Genomic DNA, 18417 nt, shown 5'->3' with positions numbered 1-18417 from the left:
GTCCCTTTTTCCTTAGGGAGCTCATTTAAAGCTTGTTCAACTTCTTTTTCTAAGATATAGGCACTTAAATTTTTGTTCTCTCATGTCAATTTCTTTATTTCTTTATTTGCAAATAGTCATCCATTTCACTTACAATTTCAGTTTTATTGGCATATAATTTATTGGCATAAAATTCTGCCTAATAACTGCTTTTAATTTCATCTTTGTTGATGGTTCATTCAGCTTTTTCACTTTTGATTCTATTTGGTCTTTTTAAAATTAAATCATGGTTCATTTATTTTTTCCTTAAAAAACACATTCTAGTTATATTTATCAGTTTAGTGTTGTGTGTGTGTGTGTGTGTGTGTGTGTGTGTGTGTGTGTGTATGTGTGTGTGTGTGTGTGTGTTTTACTTTCAATTTTATTATCTCTCCTTTGATCTTTAGGATTTCTATTCCAATTTTAATGGGGGGGGCTTGAATTTGTCTTTTTTCATTTTTTTAGTTGCATTATCAATTCATTGATCTGTTTTTTCACATCTTTATTAATATAAGTGTTTAGAGATATAAAAATTTCCCTAATTACTGCTTTGGTTGCATCCCCAAAATTTTGGCATCTTATCTTATTATTACCGTCATTTCTTTTTTTTTCAGTTTTTGCAAGGCAATGGGGTTAAGTGGCTTGCCCAAGGCCACACAGCTAGGTAATTATTAAATGTCTGAAGCTGGATTTGAACTCAGGTATTCCTGACTCCAGGGCTGGTGTTCTATCCACTGTGCCACCTAGCTGCCCCCTTCATCATTTCTAATGCAAGTATTAACTGTTTGTATAATTTCTTTTTTGATCCATTCATTCTTTAGGATTAGATTATTTAGTTTCCAAATAACCTTCCAAAGCCCTTTACTGAATGTAATTTTTAATGTATTATGATCTGCAAAGGCTACATTTACTATATCTGCCTTTTTGCATTTGTTTCTGAAATTTTTAAGCTCTAATACTCAAATTTTGATAAGATGTCATTTATAGTTGAGAAAAAGGTTTGCTCCCTTTTTCTTTCCATTCAAGTTTTCTCAGAGATCTGTCATTTCAGAGTTTTCTAGAATTCCATTCATCTCCTTAACTTCTTTCTTATTCATTTTATGGTTAGAGCTAACTAGTTGTGAGAAAGGAAAGTTGAAAACCCCATTAGTATAATTTTGCTATTTCCTTCTGTAATTCTTTCAACCTTTCCTTTTAAGAATTTGGATGCTCTGTCACAGTGAATATATGGTTAATATTGATATTACTTCCTTGTGTGTGGTACCTTTAAGAAAAATGAATTTTCCTGTTTCTTTTAATTGGATCTATTTTTGCTTTTGCTTTGTATAAGATCATGATTGTTATCTCCACTTTTTTACCCAGCTAAAATATAATAGTTCCTGCTATGAACCCATATTTTAATATTGTGTGTGTGTCTTTTTATTTCAAATGTGTTTCGTTTTCTTTTCCTTTTTAAATTTTGGAAGGCAATGAGGATAAGTAACATAGCTAGGTAATTATTAAGTGCCTGAAGTCAAATTTGAACTCAGGTCTGTCTGACTTCAGGGTGGGTACTCTATCCACTAGACCACCAAACTGCCCCTCAAATGTGTTTCTTATTAACAATATATTATTTGATTTTTGGTTTCTAATTCATTTTGCTATCCATTTCTTATTTTACTGTGAGTTCAACCCATTGACATGTCCCTTCATCTTATTTTCTTCTATTTATCCTTCTCACTCTTTCTTTTTATTATCTCTCCTCAAAAATCTTTTTTGTTTCTATTCAGTGCCTTCCATAATCTACTATCCCTTTTATTACCTCTCTTTTTTCTTTTCCCCTTTCCCTTCTATTTCCTTGTTAGGTAAGATAGATTTTCATACTAACTGAATATGTATAAGTATTCTACTCTTTTAAAGTGGAAGCTACAAAATCTTTTGTGATTCTAAGTGTAACTTCATAATATTTGAGTGATTTCTTTCTGGCTGCTTGTAGTATTTTCTCCTTGACCTGGGAACTCTGAAATTTGTCTATAATATTTCTTAGAGTTTTCATTTTAGGATCTCTTTCAAGAGGCAATTGGTAGATTCTTTCCATTTCTTCCTTATGAGTCAGTTTCCCTTGAAAATTTCATGAACTATGATGTGGAAGTTTCTTTTTTGACCATGGTTTTCAGATAATTCAGTGATTATTAAATTATTTCTCTTTGGTTTATTTTTCAGATCAGTTTTTAAGGAGATATTTCACATTTTCTTCTATTTTTTTTCATTCTTTTACATTTGTTTTGTTTTTTTCCCCTTGTTATTTCAAGGAGTCATTAGCTTCTACTTGCCCAATTCTAAATTAAGGAATTATTTTCCTCAATGACTTCTATACCTCTTTTTTCATTTGACTAATTTTACTTTTTTTTAAATAATTTTTTTATACTGAATTTTTGCTATTTGAGCAATTCTGCTTTTTAGGATATTATGTCTCTTTTATCAAGTTACTAATTCTCTTTACATAATCACTCATTTCTTTCCCCAACTTTTCCTCTACCATTCTAGTCTCTTCCTGGACTTCTTTCTGGGCTTATGTCCAATTTGCATTTTTCCTTTCAAGTCTTGCTTGTAAGTGACTTTTTAAGATTTCATTTATTTTGAGTTTTACAATTTTCCCCCAGTCTTCCTTCCCTCTGCCCCCCCCCGCCGCAGGCAGTCTGTTAGTCTTTACAATGTTTTCATTGTATATACATTGATCTAAGTTGAATGTGAAGAGAGAGAAATCATATCCTTCTATTCACTTATGTTTTAAGGGAGAATTCATCCCATTCACATTCAAAGTTATAAATACTAACTCTTAATTGCCCTCCATGCTATCTTCTCTCTGTTTGTATTTTCCCCCTTTTTTCCCTTTATCCATATTACCCAATATTTTGCTTCTGGATACTGCCACCTTCAGTGTGTTTGCCCTCCTATGTCAACCCCCCCTCCCCTTTCTTTCCCCTTTCCCTTTTACCCTTCTTCCCTCCCTTCCTTCTGTTAGTTCCCCTTTTTCTCCCCCCTCCCTACCTCCTCTCTCCCCTTTTCCCCTTTTAATATTTGAAAGGTAAGATAAGTTTCTTAACTGAGTGTTTGTGTAAGTTAACTTTAAACCTAGTCTGATGAGAGGAAGATTCAGGTGGTTCTCAGCTTCTCCCTTCTTCCCCTCTATTACAATAGGTCTTTTGTACCTCTTAATGTAATGAGTTTTACTCCATTCAGTCTCCTCCCTTTTCCTCTCTCCTTACTGTCCCCCTTTTAAAGGAGGTTTTGTTTTTAAATCATTCTATCTGAGTCACAGAAAAGTCATGAGTGTCCATCATTTCTGTCTAAGTATATTCTCTCTAATAGAGTTACAATTCTCAAGAGTTATGAGAACCTTTCTCCCAAGTGGGCATCTAACCAGTTCCATCTTATTGGATAGCAGTTTTTTTCCTTTACTCTCCCCCTTTTTTTACCTTTTCATGTGTCTCTTGAGCCTCCTGTTTGATGTCCAAATTTTCTATTAAGCTCTGGTTTTTTTCATCAGGAAATGTTGAAAATTTTGTTAAACGTCCATTTTTTCCCCTGGAAGAGAAGGCTCAACTTTGCTGGGTAGTAGATTCTTGGCCACATTCCAAGCTCCCTTGCTCTTTGGAATATCTCATTTCAGGCCCTTCGATCCCTTAATGTTGATGCAGCCAGGCCCTGTGTAATCCTTACTGTGGCTCCTAAGTATCTAAATTATTTCTTTCTGGTTGCTTGTAGGATTTTCTCTTTTATCTGATAGTTCTGTAATTTGGCCACAAAATTCCTTGGTGTTTCCATTTTAGGATCTCTTTTAATGTATTCTTTCAATAACAATTTTGCCCTCTGGTTCCAACATCACTAAATCCTGTAATATTAAGTCCAGGCTTTTTTTTTTTTCTCTTCAATGTTTCAGGAAGACCTATAATTCTCAGGTTGTCCCTTCTTGATCGGTTCTTAAGGTCAGTGGTTTTTCTGGTGAGGTATTTTACATTTTCTTCTGTTTTTTTATTTTCTTTTATTTTTTGGTTTTAACAGACTTGCTGTCTTATGAAGTCATTAGTTTCCACGGACTCCATTCTTTTTTTTAGAGAAGAATTTTCTTCATTTACCTTTTGCAATTCCTTTTCCAATTGGTCAATTCTATTTTTGAAAGGGTTTTCCAATTGACCAATTGAGGTTTTGAGAGAATTATTTTCTTTTTGCATTTGTCCAATTGTATTTTCCAATGGTTTGTTTTCTTGTTGTAAGGTGTTAATTGTCTCTCCCAAATCTTCCAATTGATTTTTAAACTCCTTCCTGATTTCTTCAAGGAAGTTTTTCTGTGCTGGAGACCAGATCATATTCTCCTCAGAGGTTCTAGGTCTCTCTGAGTTGGGGTCTTTTTCTTCTAGGAACGTTTTTATGGACTCCCCTTTTTCTGGCCTTTCTTCATTTTACTAAGGCCTTATGTTGGCAAGGGGCTGGTTCACAGACATTTGGTGTTGAGATACCTCGAGGCTTTTACTCACTGAGTTTAGTAAACTCCAAGTGGGCTGGCCATAAGGTTGTGTTGGTTGCTTTCTCTGGACTGACTGTTGTAGGTGGATTTAAAATTGTTTTCTTCTGAGTCTATGTCTTGATCTTCACTGTCAATGTAGTAGCTATTTATGGTCAGGTTCTTTGTTGTTTGCTCATTTTCCTGGACTATTTCTTGACTTTGAACTTTATGTTAAAGTAGCACTGTCCCAGGCTTCAGGCTTTTTCATACTGCTGTTTTTGTAGGCATGCAAGTTTTTGGTACTTTCAAGGTGGTATGATCCTGGAAGAAGTATGCTCAATATTCTCCTAATCTGTGCTCTTGTTTTTACCCAGGAATGGCTCCTACTCCCATTTTTTAGGATATTGTGCCTCATTTATCAAGCTATTAATTCTCTTTACATAATCACTCATTTCTTTCCCCAACTTTTCCTCTACCTCTCTAGTCTGTTCCTGGAATTCTTGCTGGGCTTATGTCCAATTTGCATTTTTTCTTTCAAGTCTTGCTAGTAAGTGGCTATGAAATTGTTTTCTTCTGATGCATCTTGATCTTCACTGCCAATGTAGTAGTTGTTTATGGTCAGGTTCATTGTTGTTGCTTACTCATTTCTGCCCTGAAACATCTCTTGGCTGAGAGGGTCCCACAGCTGCTGCTCTGCCTCCAGGTCTCACCACAGGCATTGCTACCTAGTCTGCTGTCACCTGGGTGGTGACCTTTTAACCAATCTGCTCTTATATGTAAAGCACAAGTGTTGGTGTTAGAAACAAATATGATTCTGATATTTTTAATTTCTTAAACAAAGAAAGTTATCACACTAATCTAACTGGGTGTCATCATAGTATGTGGTGCTGCAAAGCTGGTGAGGAAAGTCATTCCATTCTTCTGCCTTTTTCCTTCCCCCTCATCCTGCTTCCTCCAGCCCCACATAGGCAGTGCAATTCTTTTTCAGTCATTCCTTCAGTCCCCCTTTTTTAGAATTGATTTTATTTCTAGTCACTCTCTAAACTCTAGCTCTTTAAAGGAATGATTTTCTTTTCAAGGCTACTGTGGGTAGAAAATGGGAAGAAATAATATTCAAGACCTCATATCAGTCACAGGCTTCTTCCCTGTCCAAACCAAAACTATTAGAAAGATCCAGGCTACATTTTTATTTTCATGCTTTGAGGAAGTTGCAAAAAATATATCCATAATTCTCTTTTGTTCACTAGAGTCCCTGACCAGGAAAATTGGCCTGGTGAATATACATCTGAATAGTGAAATTGATTTCCCTTTCTTTCCCAGATATTACCCCTTATTATCTTTTCTCTTGTACATTTGAGCAATGAAAAAGAGAAATCACCAATGCAATGCTGAACCATTTATCTTAGAAAAGGTAATATTAAAAAAAAAAGGAAACAGAAAACAAACATATTCTAAAGAAAAGGAGACTCAGAAAATAGGTATATCTTTTCCAGAATGGAAAGGCAGAAGCAGAGGAAGAAAAAGGTAAAAGAAACCACCAATATCCTGCTAGGTGCTTTAAGCCTTTGGCATATGGTGTGATTAAAAAGTAACCCAGCCATCTAAAGCTTTGATGATCATAGCACAGCTGTCTATTATGTCATTATCAGCATTTCCTCCTTTTTAGTTCTCAGAGTAGCTGCCAGTTGGGTGACTTCTGCTTTCCTCTTTTCTGAGGAATGGGCAGGGCTAGCTTCTCATTCATAATATGACTCCACTCCATCAAAGGATCAGAACAGTCCACAAGGACTTAAGAAGGAGGTGTTGGAGATTGCTTTTTTTTTTGGTTGTTTGTTTGTTTTGTTGTTTTTGCTAGGCAGTGGAGTTAAGTGACTTGCCCAAGGTCACATAGCTAGGTAAATATTAAATGCCTGAGGTCAGATTTGAACTCAGGTCCTCCTGACTCCAGGGTTGGTGCACTGGCCAGTGCTCTATCCACTACACCACCTAGCTGCCCCTGGGTATTGCTTTTTCACAGCACACATTGTTTACATAGTCCTGTTACAATGAATCACAGAAAAAGAGAATTTTTAAAAAATTATAAGACAGCATGGAATACTAGAATAGATCTTGAATGTAAAAGACCTGGGCTTGAGATCCAGTTCTACCATATTCTGTACTTGTTTAATCATGCTTATACTTTCTCCTTCACAGGCACTGAAATACTATATGAATGTGAATTTCTATTAAGGCTGAAAACTACAGAGATTATCATATGGTTTCAATTATAACCACTAGATATAACTTTGAAATCTGTGTATTGTTTTGATCATCCAGATACGAGAAAATAATGGAGGAAATCTTAATAATAACAGATTAAATTTAAAAGTTTATAAGATACATTTTTTTCCCAGAGTCAATAGTTAAGCATTTACCAGTATCCCACTGATAGTAACTATTTGCTTGATGAGAAGGGACAAATGTCAAAGATATTGAGTCTGGATTAACAAGATTTGGTTATAGATTGAATATATGCAGTGAGGGAGAGTAAGGCCTGGAGCATGATGGCATCAGATAGATAAGGTGAATTCTTCCACCTTCCTCTGTCATTAAATTCCCTTCCTGTACCTGATCAGTGGTCTTGTGTTGGGGTCCCAGAGTATCTAATCTTTTTTTTAATCTATTTTTTAAATTTATTTGATGCAGTGGGGTTGACCTGTCCAAGGCCACACAGCTAGATAAATATCAAGTGTCTGAAGTCAAATTTGAACCCAGGTCCTCCTGACTCCGGGCCAGTGTTCTATCCACTGCATCACCACTGCCCCCCAGAGTATCTAATCTAAGGGAATGTTTTATACACTTGCCCCAGATGGGGTTTGTGTTACTTGACCTGAATACAAAGATTTCTAGTTTTAGAGAAAATACATGATTCCTGTTTATTTAGTAGATTTTTTGTATACTTTTGCAGTGTACAAAATAATATTTGACAGACTTTGAAAAAAGCAGAGAATAGCCCAAAAGAGTCCTTTATGAACATTTCATACTTTTACAGTTATATACGTGGGATATATCTGAAAGCTTACAAAGATTGTTCTCCTCCCATTTTATTAGCTATACAATGTATGGTTTTTTGTTTTTTGTTTTTTTTTGTTTTTTTGGTTTTGTTTTGCTTTTTTTCTTTTCTGAAGTTGAGGGACTTTCTTTTGGCCTGTTTTAATGTTCCTGTGGATTGTGCTTTGGATGAATAGAATCTACAGCCTTTGTGATGTAAGTGGATTTTCTTTCTTTAGTGGAAATTCATTCTTCCTGTACAGCAGAGGAGCAAGGATTCTCATCACTTAACAGAAGGAAGTCACAGAGATTTAAGGAGACTATTTCAGCTATCAAAATGTGGGCCTAAGTGTAGTCTGTAGCTTCTTTTCCATGCATAAATCTAAATGAGGGATCCTTAATTTTTCTGTGTCACATACCCCTTTGGCAGACCTCTGGAACAAGAAAGCAATTATATTGAAATGTAATTACCAAAATACATATTGTTAAAAAGTTCTTAGACTTCAAGAATTCTGTAACTAAACAGAATCTTTCTTAGATATTTTGATGTTCTGTTCTAATTAGTGACCTCATTTTTTTCTTACTTGAGTTCCTTCAAATCAGGAAGAAACAATTTCAAAGGGCAAGACATGAATTTTACATCAATTAAGCATGAAATTCAATTTCACATTTTGTTAATCAGGACTTATCTATATATTCCTGAAATGTAGGGGTGTTCAAGACCCCTGGTGTGAGGGTTACCAAGTCCTTTTCAGGACTGCTTTCCACCCCTTGGCAAGAACCTGTTTCACCTAACTCTCACTCATGGCTCCAAGATTTTGGAATGCTCAGAGGCCACGCACAAGTAAGCTATTCTGGCAAGTAGGCTAAACCAGACTGAGAGTAACCAGGGTTTCTCAAAACCATCAGTGATTTGGGACAGGGTATCTGTTCCAAGCACAAGAAGACTTCCCCTGGTGAAATGAACAAGAACTATTTATGAAGGTGATAGATGCAGGTGCTGTGGAGCACTTAGATCTTGATTAGATACTGAGGATGGATAGCCAAGGTTATCCATACTGCATCCTGAGCTATCTTTAGTCATATTGACTTTTGTCTTGCCACTGGACTCCAGATGACTCTAGAAGAGTGAGGCCAACAATTTCACACAACTCTGCCTAGTTTAAATTTAATTTATGCACAATTTCTGTGGAGCCTGGTAAGTGATGAAGCAAGAAGTACAGATGCACGTGTAAGTGTAGTCACAACTCTGGTCAAAGGTGGTCCATAGGCGGTCTTCTCACTCAACTGAAGTAGCAGTGGGATAAGGTAACTCCTTGAGTGCCTAAGCAGATGATTCATCTTCCTTCACCCCCACCATTCTCCCCTTTTCTTCCCCTACCCCTTGTTTCCACTTCCCCCCTTCCCTTCCTCCTCCCCCTTTCCCTTTCTTCCCACTTCCCTTCCTCCCCTTCCTCCATATTCCCCCTTCTTCCCCTCCTCCCCATCCTCCCCTTCCCCTCCACCCTTTTCCTTTTCCTCCCTCTCCTCTCCTCCCCTTCTCCTCCCCTCTCCTCCCCTCTCCTCCTTCTCCTCCCTCTCCTTCCCCTCTCTTACCCCTTCCTCTTCTTCTCCATAAGAAGGAAAAAAATCCATAAAATACCAAATGAATCGTAAAAATTGAAGGCAGTTAGCTTCACTCTGCATTTAGACCCCATAGTCCCTTCTTTGGGCATGGCTGCTATATTCCATCATAACCCCTTTATTTAGAATTGTCTTTGATTATTGTACTGCTGGGATGAGCAAATTCATCTAGATCATCACACAAAGTTGCTATTAATGTGTACAGTAGTCTTCTGATTCTGCGTACTTCATTCAGTATTACCTTATTCAAGTCTTTCCAGGTTTTTCTGAATTTCCCTCATGATTTCTTTAGCGAACAGTAGTACTCTATCACATTCATATACCACAATTTGTTCAATCACTCTCCAATTGATAGGCATTCTTTCAATTTCCAATTCTTTGCCAAAAGAGCTGCTTTATTACAAAAAGAGCAGCTATGAATATTTTTTTTTGTGGGTTTTTTACCTTTTCTCGTGATCTTTTTGGGATATGGACCTAGTAGTGGTATTGCTGGATCAAAGGGTATGCACAGTTTTATTGCCCTTTAGGCAGTAGCTCCAAATTACTTTTCAGAAAGGTTGAATCAGTACACAACTCCACCAAAAATGCATTATTGTCCCAGTTTTCGCATATCCCTGCCAATATTGATCATTTTCCTTTTTTTGTCATATTGGCCCATCTGATTAGGTGTGATATGGTACCTCATAGTTGTTTTAATTTGCAATTCTCTAATGATTTAGAGAATTTTTTCATGACTATTGTTAGCTTCAGTTTCTTCAGCTAAGAACTGCTGTTCATATCCTTGAACCATTTATGAATTGGGAAATGATTTGTATTTTTATAAATTTGACTCAGTTCTCTATATAGATTAGAAATGAGTCCTTTATCAGAAACAGTAGTTGTAAAAATTGTTTCCTAACTTATTGCATTCCTTCTAATCTTGGTTGCATTGGTTTTACTTGTGTAAAACCTTTTTAATTTAAGGTAATCAAAATTATCCATTTTACATTTTATGTTTTCTCTCTTCTTTGGTCATAAACTCCTCCCCTTTCCATATATTTAACTGCTCTCCTAACTAGCTTATGGTATCACCTTTATGTCTAAATGTTGTATCTATTATGACCTTATCTTGGAAAAGGGTGTGAGTTATTAGGGTATGTCTAGTTTCTGCCATACTATTTTCCAATTTTCCCAGAAGTTTTTGTTAAAGAGTAAATTCTTTTTTTTTTAGGTTTTTTTTTGCAAGGCAATGGGGTTAAGTGGCTTGCCCAAGGCCACACAGCTAGGTAATTATTAAGTGTCTGAGATTGGATTTGAACCCAGGTACTCCTGACTCCAAGGCCGGTGCTTTATCCACTACGCCACCTAGCTGCTCCAAGAATAAATTCTTATTCCAGAACAAGAGATTATTATAGTTATTTGCTACTGATTCCTTTGTACCTAATCTATTCCATTGAACCACCATATTTAGCTAACGCCACTATATTTAACTAGTACCAAACAGTTTTGATGATGGATACTTTGTAACTTAATTTTAGTTCTGGTACAGGTAGGTCACCTTCTTTTGCATTTTTTTTTTCCATTTATTCCCTTGATAGTCTTTACCTTTTGTTTCTCCAGATGAATTTTGATACTTTTTTTCCTAGCTCAATAAAATAAATTTTTTGGTAGTTTGATTGGTATTGCATTGAATAAATAATTTAGGTAGAATTATCATTTTTATCATATAAACTCCATCTCCCCATGAGGAGTTGATACTTATCCACTTATTTAGATCTGATTTTATTTGGGTGAAAAATGTTTTATAATTATTTTTATTTAGTTTCTGAGTTTATCTTATCAGGTAGACTCCCAAGTATTTTATGTGGTCTATAGTTACAAATGAAATTTCTTTGTATCTTTTGCTGCTGTGCTTTGTTGGTCATATTTATAAATGCTGATGATTTATGTGGGTTTATTTTAAATTCTACAACTTTGGTAAAGTTGCTAATTATTTCAAAGTAGTTTTTTAGTTGATTTTCTAGGATTCTCTATGTAAACCATAATATCATTTGCAAAGAATGAGTTTTGTTTCCTCATTGCCTATTTTAATTCCTTCAATTTCTTTTTCTTCTTTTGTTGCCAAAGGTAACATTTCCAATACAATTTTGAATAATAAGATTTTTTTACTCCTGATATTATTGGGAATGCTTCTAGCTTATTCCCATTAAATATAGTGCTTGCTGATGAATTTAGGTTGCTTATTGTTTTAAGGAGAACTCCATTTATTCTTATGCTTACTAGTGTTTTTAAAAGGAATGAGTAATGTACTTGTCAAAAGTTTTTTCAATGTAATCATTTTCCTAAATTTTTATGTAAAATTTTTGCATCAATATGTATTAGAGAAATTGGTCTTTAATTTTCTCTGTGTTGACTCTTCCTGGTTTAGGGTCAGTACTATATTGATGTCATAGAAGGAATTTGGCAAAACTCCATCTATTTTTTCAAATAGTTTATATAGAATTGAAATTAATTGTTCTTTAAATGTTTGGTAAGAATCCATCTGGCCCTGAAAATTTTTTCTTAGAGAGTTCATTAATGACTTGTTTAATTTCTTTTTCTGAAGTGGAGTTTTTTAAGAATTTAATTTCCTCTTTTATTAGTCTGAGCAATTTATATTTTTGTAAATACTCATCCATTTCACTTAGATTGTCAAATTTATTGGCATACAATTGGGTGAAATATCTTCAAATTATTACTTTAATTTATTTCTCATTGGTGGTAAATTCACCCTCTTCATTTTTAATACTGTCAATTTGGTTTTCTTTTTTCAAAAAATTAAATTAATCAAAATTTTATCAATTTTATTGTTTTTTCCATAAAAAACAACTCTTTGTTTTATTAGTTGAATAGACTTACTCTCAATTTTATTAATCTTCCCTTTGATTTTTCAGTATTTTAAATTTGATATTGGGAATTTTTAATTTGTTCTTTTTCTATTTTTAATTGTATACCTAGTTCTTTGAGCTCCTCTTTCTTTTTTCTATTCATGTAAACATTAAAGATGTATAAAATTTCCCCTAATAACTGCTTTAGCTGTATTCCCACAAGTTTTGATATGTTGTCTCCTTATTGTCATTGTCTTGAATGAAATTATTATTTCTATGATTTTTTGTTTGATCCACCCCTTTTTTTAAAAATTGGATTATTTAGTTGCCAAGTAATTTTTAGTTTACCTTTCCATGGTCCTTTATTACACATGAATTTTATTGTATTACGATCTAAAAATGGAAAATTTAATATGTCTGTCTTTCTGTATTTGATTGTGAGGTGTTTATGTCCTAATACATAGTCAATTTTTGTGCAGATGTCTTGTATCATTGAGAAGAAGGTATATGCCTTTCTATCTTCATTCAATTTTCTCCAGGGGTCTATCATATCTAATTTTTCCAAAATTCTATTCATCTTTACTTTCTTCTTGTTTGTCTTTAGATTTATCTAATTCTGAGAGAGGGAGGTTGAAGTCCCTCATTAGTTTTGCTTTTTATGACTTCCTGTAACTCATTTAGTTTCTCTTCTAAGAATTTGGATGTCTACTTGTTACAATATGTTTAGACTTTTTTTGTTGTTTTTTGCAAGGTGATGGGGCTAAGTGACTTTCCTAAGGTCACACAGCTAGGCATTTATTAAGAGTCTGAGGCTGGATTTGAACTCAGGTCTCCTGACTCCAGGGCTGGTGCCACCTAGCCGCCCCAGTATAATATGTTTAATTTTAAAATTATTTCCTTGACTACAGTACCTTTTAGGAAGATGTAGTTTCCCTTCCTTATCTCTTTTAATGAGATCTATTTTTGCTTTTATTTGAGATAACGATTGCTACCCCTGCTTTTCTCATCTCAGTTGAAACATAATAAATTCTGCCCCAGTCTTACCCTAACTCTGTGTGTATCTCTCTGCTTCAAATGTATTTTTGGTAAACAAGACATTGTAGTTTTTTAATCCAGTCTGCTATCTTCTTCAGTTTTATGGGAGAGTTCATTCCATTCACAGTTAAAATGACTAACTTTATTACTCTCCATTCTTTCTCCCCTCCATATGTAGTTTTCTTTCTCCTTTCACCCTAGCCCTCCTCACCAGTGTATTGTTTTTGTATATCACCTCCTTCAAATTACCCCCCTTCTATTAGGGTCTCTTTTCTTTCCCTTTTACTTTTTTCCCCCTCCTTTCTTGACTCCCTTCTATTAGTACCTTCACCCTGACTCCCCTCCTAATCCCTGAAAGTTAAGATAAATTTCTAAACCCAATGTGTTATTCTTCTTTGAGCCAAATCTGATGAGAGTAAGATTCCAGCAATTCTTATCCCTTTCCTTCTTTCCCTCTACTGAAACAGGTCCTTTGCCCTTCTTCATGTGATATAATTTACTCCATTCTGCTTTTTCCTTCCATCCAATCCAGTACAATCCCTTTCTAAAAATAGCTTAATTGTTTAAAAAAATCATCCCATAAAAATCAATTTATATTCATATCATCTGTCTAAGGATGCTTCCTCTATTAGAGATGCAGTTCTCAAGTGTTGTGAGTATCATCTTCCCATGTAAGGATATATCCAGTTTAATCTTACTGAATAACATTCTTTTTCTTTTCCCCTGCTTACCATTTTATATATCTCGAGTCTCATGTTGAAGATCAAATTTTCTGTTCAGTTCTGTTTTTTTTCTTCAGGAAAATTCGAAAGTCCTCTATTTCATTAAATGTACATTTTTCCCCTCAAAAAGAATGTTCAATTTTTTTCTGGATAGTTGCTTTTTGGTTGTGATCCAATCTCTTTTACCCTCCTAATATCATATCTAGACTTTTTGATCCTTTAATTGATGCTGTCAAGTCATGCATGTGACTCCTTGGTATTTGAATTGTTTCTTTCTGCCTGCCTGCAGAATTTTTATCTTGAAATGATTATTCTGGAATCTGGCTACAACATTCTTTGGTATTTTCATTTTGGGATCTCTTTCAGGAGGTGAGCATTGGATTCTTTCAATGACTAGGTTCTAGGATATCAGGACAGTTTTTCTTGATGATTTCTTGAAAGGTGTTGTTCAGGCTCTTTTTTTTTGATCATGGCTTTCAGGTAGTCTAATAATTGTTATATTATCTTTTCTGGATCTGTTTTCCAGGTCAATTGCTTTTCCAATAAGGTGTTTTATATTTTCTTCTATATTTTCATTTTTTTAATTTTGCTTAACTGATTCTTGATTTCTCATAGAGTCATTATCCTTCACTTGTCCCAGTCTATTCTTCAAGGCATTATTTTCTTCAGTTAGATTTTGCATCTCCTTTTCCATTTGGTCAATTTTATTTTTAAAGGAGCTATTATATTTTTCCTTTTTACTCTGTATTTGCCCAATTAGATTCTTATAATAGCCTCAATATTTATGCTTTTACCAATGAGGGAATGGGAACAGGTCAGGAAAGGGTGACTAGGGATTCTGTCCTTTGCTAGGAAGTTAGGGGCAGTGTGATCCTGTGCTCTTCTCCCAGTTCAAACATATCCAGCAGGGGAGGAGTCCAACACTGGGATGCAGGGCATCCAAGCTTTGTGAAGGCAGCACCAGCAGTGGAGAAGATCTCCCCAATCTGGAGGATGGCAGGTGATGGATCCAACCACTAGAGGATTATGGACTACAATACCCAGTATACAGACTCATCTCCTGAGGGGCACTTTACTTGAACATGCTTCCCTCCTTGGAAGGAGTGTAATACTAGAAAATTCTCCTCCCTTCCCATCTAGGGAAATTATATATGTGTCTCCATTCTTTCCACCAGGTGAGAGATGTACCTGAAGTTCTCTATTCTCCTTCCATTCCAGAGAAAGCACTATCTAGAGGGTCCTCCCTTCCCGAGTTGGTACGGGGAAAATGCTACAACTCTGGGGTCTATCCTTCCCCTGGAATACGTGGGAGGGACAATCCCCAATTCAATTCTTAAAAGATTTATTTTCTTCATCAATTTTTGTGCTTCCTTTTGCAAGATGTTGAATTTTTCTTGCATTTCTTTCCCCAACTTTTCTACTTCATTTTAAAAATCATTTTTGGGCTCTTCTAAGAAGTATTTTTGGGCTGGAGATCAATTCATATTTTCCTCTACATCTTCACATGAAGTATTTTTTTTCTGACATCCTTTTCTGAGACAGTGTTTTTCCCATCCTTGTCTCCCAGTTTTTTTCCTGACCTTTATTACTCATTCTGAGTTTTCTTTAGGCCCTGTCCTAAGCTTCTTGTGTTGGGGGAGCTGCTCACAGACTTTCTGTGTTGAGAGACCTAGGGTCTTGTTTGCTGCGTTGGCTGTCAACACGGAGAAGGCTAGAAGCTTGTTCACTGTGCTGAAGCCTTCTGGGTCAGAAAAACCACAGCTTGCAGTCTGGGTTGAGCTGGGCTGGGGTATCCAGCCCAGTTTTGCTGGCTGAACAGGTCTGGGGTATTTGCATTAGAGTACTTGCACCTGGTCTGTTGTGCAGGAGGTCCTGATCTGGGCCTCTGCTGCAGATCTCTCTTGTCCCTGAGAACCTTTAGCCTATTCCCATCATGTTCCTCCACTGCCAGTACTCTTGGTTTCAATTCCCTGCTTTGGGCACACTCCGTTTCCACCCAAAACAATTCTTTCTGGAAAATGCTCCACCCTGTTCTTTTATGGGATCTGTTGCTCCAGAGCCCATTTAGAAGCTTGAGTAATGTTTTTTTTTTTTTTTTTTTTTTCCTGAGGGGAAACCTGGAACAGCTTAAGGAAGTTACTGGTTTCTCTTTGTCATCTTGGTTTTGCCTCTGTGCAGCTTTTTTTTTTAATGGACCACACTTTTTCACTTCCAGGCAAGAGGAAGAGGCTAGGAAAAAATCTCCTAAAAAATAATCTGCTTTAACTAACCTAATTCTTTCTTACTGCTAAGATTTATAAGCTAGGAGTTCCACTTGCTTATATAAAAGTTGACTGAAATTTTCCAAGATATAGGGCAAGAGAAGGTTATCCTGAAGTTCAAGGGTAACTCCATTGTCCATCTCTAAAAAGGAAAAGGAAATAGTTGGTCTTTTGACCATCTCAGGGATGAGTGTAGGAAGGAAGGCTCTTCTCTTTTAGTCATTGCCAGAAAAATTCTTGCTGGAGCCTCTTTAATAAGTTGATCCTTCACCTGGAACATGGTCATTCATCCAAGACTGAATGTGACTTTAGAAAGGGCTGAGGAATAGTTGATATGATGCTTGCTACCTGGGAACTCTGGAGAAATGCCAGGACAAACTAGAAGTCTGTACACAACATTCATTGATCTAACCAAAGTCTTCAATACTATCAATTATTAGCATCTGTGAAAGATCATGGAAAAATTTGGTTGCTCAGAGAAGTTTGATATTGCTCATCAATTCCACGTCAGCATGTTAATACTGACCTTTATTGCAAACATATGATTTTAAGTTATTGAACCAATCCATGAGTTAAAAAAGTAAATGTTGCTTCTTCAAAGCCATAAATACAATCATATATACATGTATATTTAATATATATTCATACAATATACTTATATATGTATATTTAAATTCATGCATACATATATGATAGATAGATCTATATATATACATACACATATATATGTATATATATGTATATATAAACATTTATACACATATGCATAGGGAAGAGAAAGGGAGAGGAGAGAAGAGAGAGAAGAGAGCGCAGCTGAGTGGCACAGTGGATAGAATTGGAGGCTTGGAGTAAGGAAGATTCATCTTCCCAGGTTCAAATCTGGCCTTAGATATTTACTAGTTCTGTGACCCTGGGCAAGCCACTTAATTCTGTTTGTCACAGTTTCCTTATTTGGAAAACCAGGTAGAGAAGGATATGGCAAATTAGCCCAGTATCTCTCCAAGAAGACCCTGAATGCTATTAATAATATATTCTCTCTTTTTTTGTCTTTCTTCAAGAAAAATGGCAAGAAGTTCTTTTAAAATGCCATGGAGTACCAAAAAATAATTATTTATTTTTTAATGTAAAGGAAAAGATTAGATATAAGGGAACTTCCTATCTTTGAGATTTGTTAAACATGAGTAGCCAGTCTAGGGTTTCAGTAGTATTCCTTCACTGCATTCTTTTATATTCTCATTTTTATGTAGTAGCTTAAGTAAAATGCAACCTGGGAATGGTGAGAATGGATCATATTTTTCTCAAGGTTCTTCTGAACATAATATTATAAGATTAAGGAAACTAGGTGGCACATTGGATAGAGTATTGCATCTGGAGTTAGAAAAACTTGAGTTCAAATCCTGCCTCAGACATTTATTAACTATGTGAACCTGGGCAAGTCACTTACCCTTAATCTATTTGCTTTAGTTTTTCTGTAAAATGGGCATATTAAATAGCAACTACCTCCCATGGTTGTTGTGAGTATAAAAACATAACATTTATAAAGCACTCTGGAAACCTTAGTGATATAGAAATGCAAATTCTTATTAATGTTGTTGTTGATGATTACAACGTCATTGTTATTATTTTCCACTTTTACTTTGAGAAACATTGTTTTTTGAGATATATTAATTGGTGAGGAAGATAATGGGAAGGGGCATTCTCTGGTACATCTTTTCCATCCATTAGATTTAACCCTAACGCCAGCATTTAAAATTCAAGTCTACTTAACAAATATTAAATTAAGTACCTACTATGGGTCAGAAATTGGCCCATGAGAGACTGAGGATATGCTCCCTCAGGGAACATCCATCCTACTGGGAATGGGAGAGGAGTAACTCAGTTTGCACACACTCTGGGGAGATAAGTAAATATAAAATATGTGCCAGATAATTTGGAGGGAGGAGAGAACTAGCAATGGAACAATCTGGAAAGACTTTAGACAGTAGGCACCACTTAAGGTTTGACATGAAGAAAAAGAAAATGAACACTACAACTGGTTTTAAAAAAAAAAGGCCAAACCAATATAGCTAAAATGAAGGAAAACAAAACAGGTCAGCACATTGCTTTGTATTCCCTGGTGGAGTTCTTAAACAAATAGAACAATGCACTTAATTTATTTTTAAATATCATTTATATTTAAGTGGTATTCCCCTCTAACAAATATTGTCTATTTACAAGAAGTTCCTGGCTCTGAATTTTTGACTTATGCAAGCAGGTTTCTGATTTTTGTATTCCTGTAGATTTTGATAAATATTTGCAATCCACGAATTGTTGTTTAGGATTAAAAAGATCCCCCCAAAGTACAAGATTTGATTTGTTCATAATGAAAGAAGTTTCTGACTGAAGCCTCCTGCCAT

This window comes from Macrotis lagotis, chromosome 1 (assembly GCF_037893015.1).
Source record: "Macrotis lagotis isolate mMagLag1 chromosome 1, bilby.v1.9.chrom.fasta, whole genome shotgun sequence".
NCBI lineage: Eukaryota > Metazoa > Chordata > Mammalia > Peramelemorphia > Peramelidae > Macrotis > Macrotis lagotis.
The sequence above is the reverse complement of the archived record's forward strand: the minus strand, read 5'-3'. Positions refer to the sequence as shown.